This window comes from Rhipicephalus microplus, chromosome 6 (assembly GCF_043290135.1).
Source record: "Rhipicephalus microplus isolate Deutch F79 chromosome 6, USDA_Rmic, whole genome shotgun sequence".
In the NCBI taxonomy this organism is placed as follows: Eukaryota; Metazoa; Arthropoda; class Arachnida; order Ixodida; family Ixodidae; genus Rhipicephalus; species Rhipicephalus microplus.
The window spans coordinates 166,200,082-166,220,862 of record NC_134705.1 but is presented as its reverse complement, the minus strand read 5'-3'; positions in this window follow the sequence as shown (position 1 = coordinate 166,220,862).

The window sequence follows — 20,781 nt, the reverse complement described above, 5'->3', positions numbered from 1 at the left end:
TCCTAGACCTCCTTCAGATGCTTGAGAAAATGAAAGATCTAGTGGAAAGCCACATGAAGGCTGCACAAATGTTGTTGAAGGAGTACTACGACAAATCGGCAAAGAAGCGCGCTTTTGAAGTAGGAAGTCAGGTTACGCTGCTGCGGCCGTCCAAAAAGAACAAGCTTGACGTTCATTGGGAAGGGCCTGCGAAAATAATATCGAAGCTTTCTGATACCAATTATGAAGTGAAATTAGGAAGGCGGCCGAACAAAATTTACCACAGTAACTTGATGAAACCATACGTTCAACGTCAAGCGGTCGTAAATCTGCTGTTGAATGCTTCAAAAGAAGAGAGAGCAGAAATTTTGAGTTCTAGTGATGTTCTCGAAAGGGGATCGGAGGTAATCTTAGAGCAGTTGAACCTAGAGCCTAGGTTAAGTGAAGTCCAAAAGGAGGACCTGAAAAGGATTGTTTCCGAGTTTGAAAACGTGTTTTCGGAACGTCCCGGAAACACGACGGTGATTGAACACGATATCGAGCTAACTGGTGAGGAGCCAATTTGTAGCAAGCCGTATCGTTGTTCCCCTGGGCAACGCCGCAAGTATGAGCAGCTGTTGGTACCGCATAGGTATCGTCGCCTAAAAGTGGCCGGTAACTGAGGTAGAGCATGATACTCCAACAGCACAACTTTGACATTCGCTACAAAAAAAGAAAGCTAAACGTTAATGCAGACGCATTGAGCCGTGCTTTTAGTTAGTACCTTCTGCACCTTTCGGTTTCTCGCTGGCGATTCGGGGCAAAATTTTGTCCTCATCATGGCCTTAGCTGAGCGCTCTCGTCCAGAATGAGCTCAAGGAGCCAACTTTATGTTCTATTTTGTTTTGTTACGTTGTTGTACGTGTAAAAATTTGAGTTCTCATTTTAGGAGTCTTGTGTCCCGCATGCGCCTCTTGATGTAGAGGGAACGAAATTCCGATAGACACGTAGCTAGGTATATGTTGTAATATACTTTGTCTGGTGTTCTGTCGGGTGACTGAGGGCACTTGCTTGTGTCGTGTGTTGTCTGTTGTCGAACCGTTCTTGACAAGTTGCAGAGCCATCGACAAGTGCTGAGACCAAAGATCGTCAAAAGAGACGAGCGAAGCTGGCCGACGAATTGTGGCGACAAGCTAGTGGAGCTGGGATCCGTCCTCAAGAATGGGATGTGTTCTAGGAACCGAGACTGGAGCTGCATTCTCCCCATGGCCCAGGAGGCGAACCTGGAGGGACCTGGCGAACGAGCGCGTCTGACATCCGGGCCACGTGAAAGCAGCTCATCTTTCCGGCGCATTGTCTGGCGGTGGGGGTGCTGTTATGCCTGCGAGTCCACACCGAACGTCCATGCATCTGAAAAAGGCAATCTGTGTCAAGGCCAGCACGCGAGCCCGCTTGACGCGAACAACTCAATGGCGTCATCACGTGGCGGCGCCTTTCTGTCGCACAATGCACAGCGAGCCCCCTCAGCCTATGAGCCCGTTGCAGCAATAGGCGCCTTCCAGTCTGGCGAGTCTTACGCAATGCGGGGCGGTGTCACTCGTCCTTGGCTGCAGCCACGTGCAGTGCAGCGGCTCCGGATATGATGAGAATGACGTGGCCCAGTGGCGACCCCATTGAAGGATTCTGACCTCACGACCAGCGGCGCTTCTGGTTGGACATTTGGTTACTGACAGTATCCGCCCGGTGCATATAAAAAAGCCCTGCGGTGCGTCACGAGCAGTACATCTATGTGTCAGAGAAGAGAGCTCGGCTCTTGGAGTCTCTAAACTGTCGGCCCCAGTGCCGAATACGTAACGCCTCTATTTCTTTCCTGTACATAAACCTTGCTAACTCACCGTCGTCTCGTCCGCTCGTCTATCAGCTCTGCGTTACCAAATGGCTGGTGACCTTCCCGGCGGAGTTCGAAGCAGTGGCGCCTTCGCGACCGTGTTGGCGTCGCCGTCTTTTGTAACAGTGGTGGCAGCGGTGAGATTCGTGGAACCCTTCGTAACGTCGTCGGAGGCGCGCTTCGTACAGCACTAACATATCAAAGCCACTTGATCTCTAAGTGGGCACTACCAGAAAAGGGCATGTTTCCGACAACTTTAAAGGGCGAAACCTGACATAACTTTTGCCGGCAAGGCATTGCGGGAGCTTCCATTCATAATTTTTTTAAAACTTGGTTCCACCTGATGTAGGAAACAGGGTATGTGTAGTATCGGAGCTTGCCTACTAAGAGCTCTCTGTATATAGCAGCATAATATACAGCACAATAGACAGGCTGCCAGCTATTTTCTATCGCAGGCATCATAGCAAAGCTGTTACGGACGCGCAACGAAATATGGTAAAGAGATTTACTACCACCAATCTCCAGCATCGTGTTTGGCCCACCCATATAATATGGAGAAAGCAAAGAAGACGTTAACGCTCGTGAGGCTATCACACCTGGGGGCACGCGGCACGAGCAGAACGTGGCTTCACAAAGCCGAAGGGAAGCCCACGTCGTTCTGTCCGCCGTTCGAGTCGGCGAGCACCGAAAGAGAGACCGTCTGGCGTCCGTCTTCAGGATCCGGTAGTGAAGGTTCAGGAAGACGAGTCCCTGGGCGAGCAGTAGGAAGACACCCGCGCCATGACTTTTCCTGCTTCAGTACAGCGCTTCTTCGAAACCAACGAAGAGAAGCGGTGCTCGGGCACAGAACGGCCGTTCGACATATGCCCTCTCACCTTCAAGACGTTGAGGAACCAACCAATCAGCCAACCGTTAAACACTATCCGTGGTGGTTTGAGTCACGACCATGACAGTATTCCTTGGTACAACTCCGTGAACTGCTGCGGCGTCGCTGGTGACTCCTGGAGCATTAACCATGTACATGAAACGCCACGTCAGAGTTTCGACGCTTTTGTAACCGAAGACGCCAAAGAAGAACGTTTTAGAGCTCTGCGAGGGCACTTCATGCTGTCCTTCGGAACAGGCCTGCCTATCGGACGACGCTTTCTTTTCCACGGTCCTGTCTCACGACCACGGACTCTCCGTAATTGTAGATGTCAAGCGGGTGCTCGTTCGGCGTCGTATTATCTCCTCGTCGTGGCTGCCGATGCGCCCATTACCACTCCTAGATGCAGCGAGGCTCCGAGACTCCTGGTGTGGCACCGAAGATACCCGAAGGCGGAGGCCACGCTACACAGAAGTCCAGATCGCCTACCCGAAATCGACGCCGACGTACGTCGATGCCGGTCATGGCGTTGTTGCGTAACGGGCGTCCATCGGCGAGCGGATGACGTAGGTTCTGACGTAGCGCACGAGAAGGGAGTGTCGTTGTCGTCGTCGCCGTCGTCGTCCGAACACGGGGAGCGAGATTGGCACACCTGCGGTCGCTTAGTTGCAGCGATGACGATGGTACGATGATGACGAACAACTTCCGGAGTCTTCTTTGCCTTGCGCTAAACAGCGGAGCTGCTTTGTCTCGCACCTCTAAGAAGCTTCCACGTGCCGTCGTGTATGTCTTGTTCGTGTTGGTGATGACAGCCGTGAAAGTGTGAAACTAGCGATGCATCGCAGCGGGACACGGGCGCGCACAGAGTGCGAAGTGGCTGGCGGCAGAACTCCAGTGCCAATTAGAACAAGTCGTTCAAGGCCGGAAAGGCAGCTAGAGTTCTTCACACAGTTAATTCTTTGTTTGTTACAATATCTTGCTTTAGTATCTTTGTTTCGGTTGCGTAATTTATGAAGTTTGTTATGTTGAATAAATATTCGAATCGAATTCAACTTTTAGTCGTCACTGTTTGCGGCACGGAGTTTGGAGCCTACTATACCACACCCCCTAATCTCAGAACCATACCAAATGGGTGAGATCTGTTCCCGTTGAAGAGAACGATTGAAATGTTAAACCATGTAGGAAGGAAGAATATTATGTGATTATGGATTTTACGTGCGAGAAAAATGATTTTACAGACAGAAAGCAGTCATACCATCATTATGTCTCCTCGCAAACTCTCTCATTTCTTGGAAAATATTGCTAAAGGCTTGCAAACCAGGTTTACGACAATTATGCCAAAGTCCATGGTGGAATTAAGGGTGGATTGTGATTTCCAGGAGGTAGCTTTAGCTGAACTGGCGGATGTGATGAAGAGCTTACCGCCCGCTGCTCCCGGAACTGATGGGGTGACCTCTACAATGATTAAAGTGCTATACGAAATATCGCCACATGAAATCCGTAATATAGTTAATTATTCACTGAAAAATTCTCGGATTCCGGCCGATTGGAAGCTTTCCAAAATAATTCCGACACTTAAGAAACAGGGAATGGAGTTTACTCTGGATAACATAAGGCCTATTTCATTGACATCTAACCTGGTCAAGCTTGTAGAGAGAGTTTTAAATGCCCGCATAATAAACTACATCAATGAACATACAATACTAAACCCCAGACAAATTGGCTTTAGATCGGGATACTCCATTTGGTGTGCACATGTGGATTTGGAAAGTCGCATACAGCTGGCTCGGCATCGCCGCGAATAGTGTGCACTAGTCACTCTAGACTTAGCTAAAGCGTACGACAAAAAGGAATATCCTATCCTAATCAAGCAGATGCAAGACTATCGCTTTCCAAAATATATAACAGCATGGATTACAGAGTTTGTGAAAGACATAGAATTTCATTGCTTCTTGGATGGATGCTCTTCTAAAAAATATAAGCACACACGAGGTGTACCTCAGGGCTCAGTATTATCCCCGGTGTTATTCAACATATTACTAAGTTCCATTCCAACTCATCAGGATATCCAAATTTACGTATATGCAGATGATATTGCTTTCTTCGCAACAAATAGTGATCTGCCCTCAATGTATCAGGCATTAAAGAATTACATCAACATGCTAGAAGGATGGCTTGGTAATATCCATATATCATTGAACGTCAAAAAAAGTGCGCTTCTGCTATTCTCTTTTAAAGATCGTGTCAACATTTCCCTGATGTATGGTACCGAGCTCATTCCCCAGGTCGATTTCCTGAAAGACTCATGCATCGTATATATTAGGACGCTAAATTGGAAAAGCCATATAGACGAGGTTGGCTGTAAAGCGTCACGTGCCTTGGGGTGGTTACGCAAATTGGGAAGCAGAAAAATAGATATGCGTAGGAGTACATTGATAATGATTTACAAGATGTATGTGCGGCCTATTTTGGAATTCGGGTGTGTATTATTTTCAGGCAGCGCGGCTTACAAGATGAGACGATTAATAATGAAACGAAGATGCGCGAGCCAACGGGGCGCGGAAGAAGAAGAAGAGTAGTGGAGCGGCGCCTGGACTGTGTGGTTGGGTGAAAGCGTGCTAGGCCTGTCTCAGAAGTACGCTGCTATTTCACAACGCCATTTCACCTCATCTGTAAATAAACACAGTCACTCGTAACAATATTATCAGAAAGAGAAGCTTTGCGCTTGTGTCTAGACACCCCAAGTTTGTGGCAAATAATGTTTTGTATGTGGAAGCGCGCCTTCCACCTTTGTTAACGCGGTTTAGAATACTTACAGTTCAAACTTTTTTAAAAATATACAATTCGCCTCTGCGACAAGCTTCATACGTTTTTATTCAAGAACCAACCGCATACTTTGGAACACAATGGTCTAGACTACACTCCCCTCAGATTAGGTTCATCCAAGCATTGCTAGAGCCTCTCAATGTAAATATTTATCAAATTTGCATTACGAAGACACATAATTCAAAACTTGAAATTGAATTTGATGATATTTTCCCTTCTAATGTGAAACAACTGCCCCTTCAATATTTAAATATTCGGTTAAAAGACTACTTGACCCATCTGTCCATAAACAACATTATTGCGACGGATGCATCCGTATTGAACGAAAAGGCTAGAATAGGCATCTTCTGTACTTCTCTCGACTGGTCTTTCTCAGTTCGATTACCAGATTACACGCCTATATTCATCGCTGAATTGTTGCTATAATTCTAGCGCTTCTTACACTTCCTGCAAGCGAATCAGAAGCGGTCATACTTACCGATTCTCTCTCAGTATGCACTGCACTATCTACAGCAAAAAATTGGACATTATTGAGTATGATTAGCAGTTTCTTACCAGAAAACCTGAAAAAATTTCACATGCTATGGATACCTAGCCACTGCGGCATTTATCCAAATGAGATGGCAGACTTGTTAGCCAAAGCATCTTTAAGCGGACCATTCTAACCTATTTTACCTGATTTTGCCTACGTAACAGCACTCAGATATATAAAGGCTTGTTTGCACAAAGAAATAGAAAAAATATCATTAAATAAAGTCAGAGACATCGTATATCTAAGATATTGCTGGAACAAACAGTGGTGTGTATCTCGGCAGTTAGAAATTACAATCACCAGATTACGATGCATAATTTCGCATCTGAATTACTACCTACATAAAGCTGGACTAACAGCATCTCCGTTGTGTCTCTTTTGCAAGGAATCGGAATCAATAGATCATTTCTTTTTATCCTGTCAACGTTATGCTTATCAAAGGAAAAGATACCTGGTCGAACCAATTGAGAAGTTAGGTTTAAAAATAAACGTGGAACTAATTTTATCCTTCGGAGGGATTACATTAGGTTATAGCCACAGGGAGGTTTTCTCTGCTGTGTGCGAGTACATAAGGGCAACAAAGAGATTACCCTGTTAGCCCATTGTTATAATTTACGGCTACGAGACTACCTGAATGCCTGACTTAGCACACTTGATGATCCTGCCGCCCGGTTCTTGGCCGATCCCCCTTTGTGGGCGAGTGCCAGCAAAGCTGAAGGTTCATCATCATCATCATTATTATGTGCCACAGTGGGTCACGCTTTTATCGAGAGGAGCCAGCGCGAGCGTTTGCCTGAGTGCTGCGATTCCTGGGTCCGTTGCTGCAGACCGCTTTCCGCATCAGTAGACCTGCTGTGCAAGTACTACTTGCGCCAATAAACCCCGTTTCAGAGTGGTGGAGGCGCTGGGTAACTCAACCTGGAACTCCGCAATAGGAAACTACCTGCCATCTCAGAAATGGCTGAAGAAAACCCCCAGCAAGGTACGACCCAGCCTCCGATGGTCATCGTGCCCACTGCGCTACGCGTGCGCGATCCACCTTTTTTCGACGGTACCGATGAGCAAGACGTAGAAGATTAACTGACGACATTTGAAAATGTAGGCGCAAGCAACAAGTGGGACGACCCTTCGAAGCTGCAATATGTACCCTTCTACCTAAAAGAGGTAGCGAGTCTCTGGTTCAACAACGACCACGCGGAATTCGCCACTTGGGGTGCTTTCAAGCTACGCATTACCGATGTGTTCGGTCTCCCCGAGGTACGCAAGCTCCGTGCCGAACAGCGCCTACGGGGACGCGAACAGCTTCAGGGGGAAGGCTTCACAAGCTGCTGTATTGGGGGCTGGCTGGTCCCGACGAAGCAGAAGAAGAAGAAGACGGCCGACGGAGACGTGCGCGGCCGGCGGGGACACCGACCAGCCCGAACACGCGGGTTGGCGCAAAACGCCGAAAGAAAGCACAACAACCGCACTCTACGGTTACCTAACACACACTGTTTATTTTAAAGTCGCCTTGAAATCCTCGATGCCAGAGCGGCGCCCCCTGGCATCCTCACATGTCAATCCGAAACCGAAAACCCAGAACACAACAACCATCCCCTCCTTGAAAAAAGCACACCTTTACACTGTTTATATATATACATGCTCGATACCAACATATTTTAAAAGGTATGTACATTAGAACACATTAAAATTCAGAGCACGGCACACCGAACTCACACGCTACAAGTCCTGAAAGTGCACTGACAACAAAAAAATGTACACAACTGTTCGGAACAAGAGTTCTACATCACGTAGTCTTCGAACCGACGTGGCTTCGGCCGCTTCCGCTTAGGGCGGGCCCTTTTGGGTGTAGAATTATGTGTCTCTGCACCTTGAGTGGAAGATTGTGAAGGCTCTGAACGAGCGTCAAAATTTGGGGTCTCATCAGAGCTCGCAGCATGAGCTTCGGAAGAATTTTGCGGACCGAAGTCCGGTTCAACAGTCTCAGCCGTATTTGAAGGTTCGAAGGAACCGTATGACTTGATGTACTTGAACCAGCGACCCCGCCTGGTAACTCCTCCCCCCTTGAAGAAGAAATGCCTGTACATAGAGGCCACATGTCTGATGCGTAACTGAAAGACGTGGACGGAACGTGATGAGGAAGATCTTTAGGTGTTGAAGGTGAATCCTTATGAAAAATAGCAAGACGCGAAGCATTCCAGATGTTACCATCACTTAAGCGAAAAGAAGTGGGGCTAACTAACCTGGCCCAAGACTTTGTAAGGACCCCGATACTTGCGGCGCTTGCCTGGCACATGAACCTTGACTAGATCGCCAGTGCGAACTTTGGACTGCTTTGCACCTCGACGGGTGTCGACATACTTTTTCATTGCTTGTTGACGAGAAAAAACTCTGGTACGAATTGGATCAGGAGAAGACACTGCTTTGTTACGAGGCGAAGAGAATATGTCGAGAGCAACTCGCGGTTGCCTACCGTGGAGAAGTTGAGCAGGAGACACTCCAGTGGTGCCTTGTGGTGTGAACCTGTACGAAGCTAAACATTCAGTCAAGACTTGCTTGAGGGGACGGTGCTTTAATCGGGCGATCTGGTTATGTTCCTTTAGAACGCGATTAAAGCGATAGATTTGCCCATTTGATTGGGGATAGAAAACTAATGACCTCAAGTGCTGAATTTCTCGTTGTGAAAGAAACGCCTCGAAATGTTGGGACTGAAACTGTGGACCATTGTCCGTAACTATGGCATCAGGAAAACCTTCTCGGCTGCATATTGAAGACCGAAACTCAATGATGACCTCAGAAGTAACCGTATGTGTGAAACAAAGCTCTGGCAATTTGGAGTGGTAGTCGATGAGAGAAACAATTAACCGGGCATTTTGCGGAACATTATGCAAAGGACCGATGATGTCCATGCCGAGTTTCTGCCAAGGCCGATCAGGCCAATGGACTGGCTGCAACGGAGAAAATGCAGGTTTGGCCGACTTGTCAGCTGCCTGACATATATGGCAGTTGTAAACTGCATGCTCGACCTGCTTGTCTAAGGCTGGCCACCAGTACCTGTCTCGGAGATTCTGTTTGGTGCGGACAATGCCTGGATGGGTCTCATGGGCAAGCTGTATTAGCTTGTTACGGAAAGAAGCGGGGGGAATCACGCGTTCATCGAGGAAAAGCAAGTCCTCGACACTAGACAGTTCCTGTCGGACTGCGAAGTAAGGCGAGAATTCAGAAGCAAGAGCACCTTTGGAAGGCCATCCTTCACGTAAATATTTGAGAACTTGAAACAAAGTGGAATCTGCAGCTGTAGCTGCCTGAAGCTCAGCTTTAGTAATGCAGGAAGTAACTTATGAAACAACTTCCTCATCCCGCTCTTCACTAACCGGTATCTGAACAGGAAGGCGCGACAGTGCATCAGCAACCACGTTACTAGAACCCTTACAATATTGAACACTGAAATTATAATACATGAGTTTGGCACACCAACGTGAAATGCGAATGGGGCGGCGGCCTTCGGATCCTGCAGAAAGAAGAGCAACTAGTGCTTGGTGATCTGTACGTAATGTGAAGTGCCGGCCCCACAAGTAAACATGCTATTTCTCACAGGCAAAAAGACACGCGAGAGCTTCACGCTCTCCTACTGAATGTCTGCGTTCAGCAGGGGTCAATGTACAAGATGCAAAAGCAATAGTGATCAGCTGATTATCTATGAGTTGTTGAAACACTGCTCCCAGTCCAACATCGGACGCATCCGTTGTGATGACGATGGGAAGCTTCTCAATGAAAATACTAACAGCTGGCTTTGAGGCCAGTATTGACTTAACTTGAATGAAGCTCTGCTCAGTTTCAGCTGACCAGTTAAAAGGCTGTGCTTGACGAAGTAGAGTACGCAGTGGTTCAACAACATGAGCATAGTGAGGAACAAACTCAGCATAATAACCAACAAGACCTAAAAAAGATTGCAAGGTTTTGGCATCAGTAGGCCGTTGGGCATTGACAATGGCCTGAACTTTAGATTCAACAGGTGTCAAGCCGCGGGAACTGACATTATGTTCTAGAAATCGTAACTCATTCACACAAAAAATGCACTTGATATTAGGTTCATACCACATTCACTGATGCGGTTGAGAACAGTATGCAAGTTAGCATCGTGCTCTTCGCGAGTACGTCCCCACACCAAAATATCATCCAAGTAACAAAGGGCGCCATTACAACCATTAAGAATAATTGACATCATTTTCTGAAACACTGCAGGGGCAGATGCAAGCCCGAAACACACGCGGCGAAACCGAAACAAGCCTTCGTGCGGTACAAATGTGGTCAAGTCTCTACTGCACTCAGAAAGTTCAACTTGGTGATAAGCGGACGTGAGGTCCAGCTTGGAGAAACATACCGCTTCGGAGAGCTGATGAAGCAGTTCTTCAATGTGAGGAAGTGGAAACCCGTCTACGATGATCGCCTTGTTCTGTTCTCGTAAGTCGACGCATCGTCGAAGGGATCCATCTTTTTTCTTGATGACGACCAGTGAAGAAACCCCGTCGGAAGCAGAGATAGGCTCGATGATTCCGCTGGCTTGAAGGCGAGACAGTTCCGCAGAGACTTGCTCACGGAAAGAAGAGGAATTCGGCGCAGCTTGGCACGCACAGGGCACACACCTGGTCGACGCATCACTTTATGCACAAAACCACGCATACAACCCAGTTCACGGGTGAACAGGTGGTGGAATTCAGAAGGCGCATTGGCCGGAAGATTATCTTGGACGTCGACTAGAGTACACGTCATAGACGCACCGACGATGTTGATGGACAAAGCCCTGATGGCATCACGTCCCAAAAGTGAGCTGCCATTGGCCCTTACATAAAAAGTAATGGAAGCAGTGCGACTGCAATAGGAGACTTGAGCTGTAAATTGACCTAAATTATCAATCGTTCCCTTGGAATATGTTTGTAGAACGACGTGCGAAGGCAAAAGCCGGATGTTGGAAAAATGACTATGAAAGTAAGCGGCACTGATTAAAGAGACTGAGGCACCAAAGTCCACGAGAAATGACAAGGGCACATGGCCCACTGAAACTACGATGCTGGGCTCGGACGTAGTGTGGAAGCCATCCACATTTAAAACAGTGACCATATTGGTTTGTGCAGTGCTCGATGGAGCGGACGAAGAAACTGGTTCCGGAAGATTTGCTGGACGGGAATTGCATACGGACTGAAAATGTTCGATTTTTCCGCACGCAAGACAAGTGCGGTTTCTCGCGAGACACTGCGCAAAATTGGCTAAATGCCGAACCGATCCACAACGAAAGCAATGCGCGGTTGCGCTTGGAGAAGAAAATTGCGAACGCGAATTAGGAGCTCGGTGCTTTTCCTGAAAACCAGAATTTGGCGGAATGGGGTCGCCATATTGCCGGCTTCCTCGCCCCCTTGACGCAGAGGGGCTGCCATGTTGGCCGCCGCGCCGAGACGAAGATGAAGGGCCGCCATGTTGACGCGTTCAGTGAAACGAAAAGCCGCCGCCTTGGCGCCCCGCCGCAAAACGTTGCTGCACTGAATGCGGAGCGAATTATTCCAACTGGGAGCGAATAAGCTCGTCCTCTCGCGCAATCGAGAGGGCTTCGGATAATGAAATCGAGGAGCCCTTTTGAAGCATGCGGCAGCGGACGTTTTGCGAGTTTACCCCGGTGAAAAGCTGATGGCGCATGATAGCGTCCTCGAGCGCGCCGAAGCCGCACGACGCGGCGAGCGTTCGAAGAGAAGTAATGAACCCGGCGACTGGCTCACCAGGCAATTGTCGCCTTTCTTGGAATTTCACGCGTGAGAGATAATCGCACGAAACATCTTTAAAATGCTCATCGAAAAGAGCAACAGCATTCTTGAAGGCATCGCCCGACGCTGGCGTCGGCGACGCGTTGGTGGCTTCCAAAGTATAGAAGAGCTTTAACCCGGCAGGGCCCAACGCGTTGAGCAGCAGGGCCTTGCGACGCTCGGGCTTGCTTGCGTCCTCCCCGACCCCGTCTGGTAGGCCTGAAACACCAATTTCCAGTCCGCCCACGGAAGACGCGGGTCTCCGGGCGAATGAAGAAATAGGGGAGGTGGAATAGGAGACGCCATTTCAAGTAAGAAGAATGGAGAGGTGCAGTCGAGAAGAAAATAACGCCAGTTCACTGTTTGAAGAAGACGACAGAGGCGGCGTAGCTGAATGAAGAAGGAATGAAGCGACGCAGCACGCAGGAGCCACCTTGCTGGGAACAAAGAGCGTCTAGGGTTATCAGAGTAGGTCCGTTAGAAGCACGAAACAGACGAACACGGAAAACGAAATGGGTTCTTACAGGTCCTCGTCGTCATTGCTGTATTGGGAGCTGGCTGGTCCCGACGAAGCAGAAGAAGAAGACAGCCGACGGAGACGTACGCGGCCGGCGGGGACACCGACCAGCCCGAACTCGCGCGTTGGCGCAAAGTGCCGAAAGAAAGCACAACAACCACACTCCACGGTTACCTAACACACACTGTTTATTTTACAGTCGCCTTGAATTCCTCGATGCCAGAGCGGCGCCCCCTGGCATCCTCACATGTCAATCCGAAACCGAAAACCCCGAACACAACACAAGCTACATCTAAGATGTGCTCGACTTGGGCAAGCGCCTTGACCCTTCCATGATCGAAGCAGGCAAGATCAAACATATCTTGAAGGGGATACACGACAACGCCTTCAAGATGCTGCTTGCCAAGGCCCCCCCCCCCCGTACCGTGTCCGAACTCGCCACTCTTTGCCAGAGTTTCGAGGAATTGCGCAAACAACGGGTCAAGACACGGCGGCCAGCGACTACCGACGAAACTCTCGATGCATTGAGCCTAGGTGGAGACCACAACACAATCATGTCGGAAATCAAACGATATGTGCGCGAGGTGGTGGCCCGACAACTTTCGTGTCTGTCGTAGCAACCAGCAATGGAACCCTCTTCTGAGCGTCTCGCGCCCGCCATCAGACAGGCAATACAGACGCAGGTCTCTGAGGCACTGCCATCCGTCTCTCAGACAACACCTGTCACTGCGCCATTGACTTACGCTGCTGTTGTTGCTGCATCACCACGACCTCCACTTCGGCCGACTCCCCAGCATGTACGAGTACCAACGACGCCAGTTCCAGCAACACATCAGCGCTATAACGGAAACCCTTGGCGGACAGTTGACCATCGTCCGATCTGTTACGCATGCGGATGTCCAGGTCACGTGGCGCGCTTCTGTCGCCGGCGCTTCGCAACGGGCCCGGCTGCAGCTCCGAGGTACTCTGACGACTCTTTCATGGCCCCGTACAACGCGCAACGAGAAATGCCCCGTCAATACGACAGACAATCAGTGCAACGCGACCCGTCCCCATCTGAACTAGACCACCACCCAGCTGCCGACTACCGACCATTCGGTCCCCGTCTCTCATCCTCTCCACGGCGCTACCATTCTCCGTCCCCGCTGCGTCACCGACCGAACCCCGTAGAGACGGAAAACTGACTGCCGCAGCTCCGGAGGCAGGAGCTGCGAAATCGTCGCATTGTAGAAGTCCTCGCCCTTCCCCCACAAACGTTCTGGAACTGTTTTTTGAAGGTCTACGAACTCTTGCGCTTGTTGACAAGGGTGCCGCCATATCTTAATGAGTCAAAAACTCTGCCGTTCGATACGAAAAGTAACGACGCCGCCTTCCGACGTATTGCTGAATATCGCGAAAGCGCAATCTATTCGACCAGTTGGAGCATGTATGGCGAGAGTAATCATTCAGGACGCCCTGTACCACATCGAGTTTCTCGTGTTGGCCATCTGTTCCCACGACGTGATACTTGAATGGGATTTTTTGTCACGCCGCCATGCCGTAATTGACTGCGCTCGCGCGCAGGTGGAATTTTCTGTGTTTTCAGATGCGCCATTTACCGACAATGAGCTCACTCACCTTGGCAAGCTTCTTGTTGCTTCCGACATAGATGTTCCCCCTGTTAGTGCCATCGTTGTTTCCGTCAATCGCACTGAATTGTCCGGCTCAACCGTTGTGTTCTCCCCATCTGACGTTTTCAGTCGCCACCACGGACGTCTCTGCTATACGCCGTTCTGCCACCTCACCAAGATACTTCCGGAATTGTCGTTTGCAATCCTAGCTTATGATCTCTCACCTTAAAAGCTCACGAAACACTGGGCTATGTTCTTCCTGTTGATGACAACGTTATTGTGCCTATTGAGTTCCACGACATTGGCCAGCAACTTCAACTGAACGCTGTTACTCCTCCTTTTACACGGCATGACTACTCCTCGGATATCTTCGATCTTTCTATCGACAGCAAGCTTCCTCTGGATCAACGAAACCAGCTAATAACCCTTCTTCATGAATTCCGTGATTCATTTGACCTTCTTTAACAGGCACTGAGTCAAACTAACACTCTGAAACGAGGTTTATTGGCGCAAGTAGTACTTGCACAGCAAGTCTACTGATGCGGAAAGCGGGCGGCAGCAACGGACCTAGGAATCGCAGCACTCGGGGCAAACGCTCACGCTTGGCTCCTCTGGCTAAACGCGTGACCCACTGCGGCACATAATTTTCTTCCTCTCTACAGGTGCACAAAATTTTGACGACCCGAATCTAACGAAAAAAAATTCTACTTATCTTACCAGCAGGTCTTGACTGAAGCTGTCAGAGAAGATAGGCTCAAATAACTTGTAACTACATCAGCGATGTAGCCATTTGGGTTGTAGTTGCTACAGTTTATGGTATAGTGAAACTGTTGACTAAAACTATCATCATCTGTGTTGCTTTGTGGCACCTTCATTTCATCGTGACCCCCAAGAAAAGTTTTTTTAGCAGCTTGACTGTCGTCGTGAAGAATTTTATTGCAACACTAGCATAATTTTCACTCCAGCAATCTACCTGGAGGAGGTGAATGACCTCAAAATTAACGAAGTTTATTCAGACGACGCCGTTGTTGAGACGTGAGTTCAGATTAGGGGTTGAGAGAGAATAAAAGGTTTGTTTGATTTCCTGCGACAATAAATCGGCGAGTAGGGTCCTAAGCGAGGGATTTCATTGGCACCGGCCGCTGTCTTACCAAATTTCACGAACGCCTCTTGGTGTTTTCAGATCCGAGCTCGACCGAGCTGCAATACACCTTCACATGTTGTTTCATGTCCTGGGTTGCAGGGGGGGGAGGATTGAGGTGCGACCACTTACGAGAATGCCATTTCACTGCCTTTCGTTCCCACTCTTGCTTTATCAGAAGAAAGGGCAGAAGGGGTAATTGCGTCGTCAGTTTCGGATTGGTATTTTTCGATTCGTTTACCTGCCTTTGCCTCTATTTATCAAGCGGAATTGCTTGCAATTGTTTTAACATTGCGCAAAGTACCCTAATCAATAACAGAATATGTCATTCTGACAGACTGCCTATCTGTTCAGCAACTGCATCTAATATGTCGAATGCCTTAGGTGTTTTGTGCTCTCCCAAGATATTTATGTCTCATTCCATAGAAGGTGGGTACCAGGTGATAGAAGTTTAATCTTCAGTGATGCAGGCTTGCAGTGGCATCACTTGATGGTCTCATACTTCCTATATTGCCGACGCTGTAATTTTTTTCTGCGCCACGATTTGAAAAAACTGCCATTTGGGATAAGTTTGCTGAGTCTCGTTTGGCAACATCTGAATTTCCTTTTCTAAAGTATCCTTAGAAAAATGGATACTGCCCTTCTAGAAGGGTAGAAATATCAATTACCAAACTACGAGGCGGTGTTCTCCCACTGAACTTTTACCTGCACAGGTCTGGTTTGGTTCAGCCACCCTTAAGTCTCCACTACAACAAGAATGAATCTCTGCACAAATTCCTTTTATCATGCATATTATTTACAAATCAAAGAAAAAGATTGTTAGAAGAATCTCTTCATAGGATAGCTATAAATTTAACCCTTTCTGTGGTTCTTTCATTTGTAGATATTGAAAAAGGCTTTGGCAGCTTGAACGTTTGCGAAGCCACATGCGGTTTCCTGAGGAAACAAAACGAATAGAATGTAAAGCTTAGGCATTATTTAGCTTTTTTCATCTCTACTAGGAAATAACTTTATTCAAAGTCCGGCGAGTTGGTGGGTCGGGCCAATGGCCTCGCCTAGGTTACGACCAGAAGTCTCTGTATCCTGGCGGCATCCTCAGCACGCTGGACGGCCCACATTTTATCTTCGAGAGCGGGGTTGCTTGGCGAATTCTCCTAGGGATTTTGTTTTATTGTGATAGCAATTATTGGGACACTCTCAGCTAGATTTTGACGTCGGCGTCGATGTCATGCATCGTATATATGTACGTTTTTATATATATAAAAACGCAAGAATAAATTGGCCCTGTTACACTGTAAATGTCGGCAAAAGACGATAGTTTTGCGTCTGGAGAGAGTGAACTAAATGTTTATTCGATGTTCTGCGCAAGAAAATCGGTGAATGATTTTCGGGAGGCGCTGCGTTAGAGTGCCTCGAGCGTGCAGTGGAGGGGAAAGAGTGCATCTAGTCACGTCACACGTGAGACATGAGCGCTGTCAGGGAGTTATCTTGGAAAACGAAGCGCGCGCGCCCTGCGCGCCCGTCTCGGAGGTGATATGGTGTAAAACGCAAAGTGACGGGTAGGTGCCAGCACGGTGTCGTCTTAGCATAGCGTTGGAGACACTTGCCTTTTCGTGCAAGCATTGCCTGGTTAGCACAACGTGATAAACGATACGGTCCTTACAAATACTTATGTGTGCCTTTTCTATAGTAAGAGACAGACATGCAGAGTATTGAGGCGTTGTTATGGTGCTTCAGATATGCGCAATAATCGCTTTTTAATTGACAATCTCACAAGCATGAACGCTGAACTTGGAGCAATATTGGTTGGCGCTGTGGACGTGGTCGGCCGTTTTGAGTATTGTTTGGTCACTTATGTGCAGTTTAAGGTACCATTAAGGGCGGACAAACAGACAGTTGTACAGACAGACAGACAGAACAAAACTTTTGCGTCGAAGGTTCCCAAAACACAGACGTCTTTAAAAATCCCAGAAAAAAAGACTCCGGTGTGCGAAATCTGACGAGGGACTTTCGCCTCGTGAATGCGAAGCATTAACCACTGAGCCACCAAGAGGTACCTCCTTCAACGTTCAGGTGGCAAACTATTCATATTCACTTACCGCTGTTGGTGAACGTCTCGCGGGAGAACTATTTCGTGTTTTCAGCATTATCAGCGAAATGGTGCAGTGAGCGTGCTCCGGCTTTCATCTCTCACGCGTTCTTTTCCCGCGTAAAAAATAAAGGGGCATACGCTCGATCGCGCACCTTTATGTTGCAGTAGGGAGGGAGAATCGTACTTCTTGGCTAGCCTTTGAGTTTCTTCGGAACGATTGTGTTGTTGTTACAGGGCGCACAAACAAAGGTTACTGCAATCGTTGCACAGCCTCCGTTTGCAAAAATGTGCGCTTTTCAGACACAGCGAAGTCACAACTGTGACGCTTATTCGCGTTAATCTGTACCTGTGAGCACGTTTCGTGCGTCCTTTGTGCGTCAGAAACGTTTCGATCTGCTTGCCACTCTGAGCGTGACTTTCCAATTTGTTGCTATGGCGTTCATTGCTTCGCCTTTTATTCTTTCCATTGTTTATTATATTTTTTCTTTTTCTACTAATGCCATCATTTTAAAACCTTTAATTTATAAACATATTTGGCTCGTATAACTATTGCTGTGTTGGGAGCTGGCTGGTCACGACGAAGCAGAAGAAGAAGACGGCCGACGGAGACGTACGCGGCCGGCGGTGACACCGATTAGCCCGAACACACGTGTTGGCGCGAAGCGCGGAAGAGAAGCACAACAACAACACTCCACAGTTACCCAACGCACACTCCTGTTACTTTATAGTCGCCTTGAAATCCTGGATGCCCGAGCAGCACCTCCTGGCATCCTCACATGCCAGGGGGCGTTCCCTGGCATTCCGAAACCGAAAACCCAGAACACAACAATCATCTCCTCCTCGAAAGAAGTTCACCTATACACTGTATATATTTATACATGATCGGTACCAACGTAATATACAAGGTATGTACGTTAAAACAAATGAAAATTCAGAGCACGGCTCACCGAGCTCACACATTATGAGCCATGAAAATGCACTGAAAAAAAAAATGTGCCCAACTCAGTAGAATATTGATTTGAATGCATTGGACCTTTTCACAGAACAATAATGTTCACGAACAGTAATAAACAAGAGATCTACATCACGTATCTTCGAAACAACGCGGCTTCTACCGCTTCCGCTTAGGGCGGGCCCTTTTAAGTGTAGAATCAGGTATCTCTGCACCTTGGTCACTTGTGCTCTGATGTGACACATCAAGAGCAGTAGAAGATCGTGAAGGCTCTGAACGAGCGTTAAAATTCGTGGTCTCATCACAGCTCGGAGCATGAGCTTCGAAAGAACTTTGTGGACTAGAGTCCCGTTCAACGGTCTCAGCCGTATTTGAAGGTTCGAAGTGAACCGTAAGACTTGGTGTACTTGAACCAGCGACACCGACTGGTAACTCCTTCCCCCTTGAAGAAGAAATGCCTGTACATGGAGGCCACATGTAACAGTCTGATGCATAGTTGAAATGCGTGGACGTAACGTGATAGGGAAGACTTTTAGGTGTTGAAGGCGAATCCGTATGAAAAATAACAAGGCGCGAAGCATTCCAGATGTTATCATCACTTAAGCGAAAAGAAGTGGGGCTAACCTCGCCCAAGACTTTGTAAGGACCCCGATACTTGAAGCACTTGCCTGACACACGAACCTTGACTAGATCGGCAGTGCGAACTTTGGACTGCTTTGCACCTCGACGGGTGCCGACATACTTTTTCATTGCTTGTTGATGAGAAAAAACCCTGGTACGGATTTGATCAGGAGAAGACAGTGCTTTGTTACGAGGCGAAAAGACTATGTCGAGAGCAACTCGCGGTTGCCTACCGTGGAGAAGTTGAGCAGGAGACACTCCAGTGGTGCCTTGTGGTGTGAACCTGTACGAAGCTAAACATTCAGTCAAGACTTGCTTGAGGGAACGGTGCATTAATCGGGCGATCTGGATATGTTCCTTCAGAACGCGATTAAAGCGCTCGATTTGCCCATTTGATTGGGGATAGAAAACTGATGACCTCAAGTGCTGAATTCTTCGTTGTGAAACAAAAGCCTCGAAATGTTGGGACTGAAACTGTGGACCATTGTCCGTAACTATGGCTTCAGGAAAACCTTCCCGGCTGAAGATTGAAGACAGAACCTCAATGATGACCTCAGAAGTAACCGTATGTGTGAAACAAAGCTCTGGCCATTTAGAGTGGTAGTCCACTAGTGAAACAATGAACCGGGCATTTTGCGGAACATTATGCAAAGGACCGATGATGTCCATGCCAAGTTTCTGCCAAGGCCGATCAGGCCACTGGACTGGCTGCAACGGAGAAAATGCAAGTTTGGCCGACTTGTCAGCTGCCTGACCTAATGGCAGTTGTAAACTGCATGCTCGACCTGCTTGTCTAAGGCTGGCCACCAGTACCTGTGTCGGAGATTCTGTTTGGTGCGGAAAATGCCTGGATGGGCCTCATGGGCAAGCTTTATTAGCTTGTTACGGAAAGAAGCAGGGAAAATCACGTGTTCATCGCGGAAAAGCAAGTCCTAGACACAGGACAGTTCCTGTCGGACTGCGAATTAAGGCAAGAATTTAGAAACAAGAGCACATTTGGAAGGCATCCTTCACGTAAATATTTGAGAACTTGAGACAAAGTGGAATCTGCAGCTGTAGCTGCCTGAAGCTCAGCTTTAGTAATGCAGGAAGTAACTAATGAAACAACTTTCTTATCCCGCTCTTCAGTAACCGGTATCTGAAGAGGAAAGCGCGACAGTGCATCAGCAACCACGTTATTAGAACCTTTACAATATTGAACTCTGAAATTATAATACATAAGTTTGGCACACCAACGAGAAGTGCGAATGGGGTGGCGGCCTTCGGATCCTGCAGAAAGAAGAGCAAGTAGTGCTCGGTGATCTGTACGTAATGTGAAGTGCCGGCCCCACAAGTAAACATGCTATTTCTCACAGGCAAAAAGACACGCGAGAGCTTCACGCTCTCCTACTGAATATCTGCGTTCAGCAGGGGTCAATGTACAAGATGCAAAAGCGATAGTGATCAGCTGATCAACTCTGAGTTATTGAAACACTGCTCCCAGTGCAACATCGGACGCATCCGTCATGATGACGATGGGAAGCTTCTCATTGAAAACTCCAACGGCAGGCTTTGAGGCCAGTATTGACTTAACTCGAATCAGGCTCTGCTCAGCTTCAGCTGACCAGTTAAAAGGCTGTGCTTGACGAAGTAGAGTACGCAGTGGTTCAAGAACATCAGCATAGTGAGGAACAAACTCAGCATAATAACCAACAAGACCTAAAAAAGATTGCAAGGTTTTGGCATCAGTAGGCCGTTGGGCATTGACAATGGCCTGAACTTTAGATTCAACAGGTGTCAAGCCGCGGGAACTGACATTACGTCCTAGAAATTGTAACTCATTCACAGAAAAATTGCACTTGTTATTAAGTTTCATACCACATTCACTGATGTGGTTGAAAACAGTATGCAAAAAAGCATTGTGCTCTTCGCGGGTACGTCCCCGCACCAAAATGTCATCCAAGTAACAAAGAGGCCATTACAATTCTTAAGAATAATTGACATC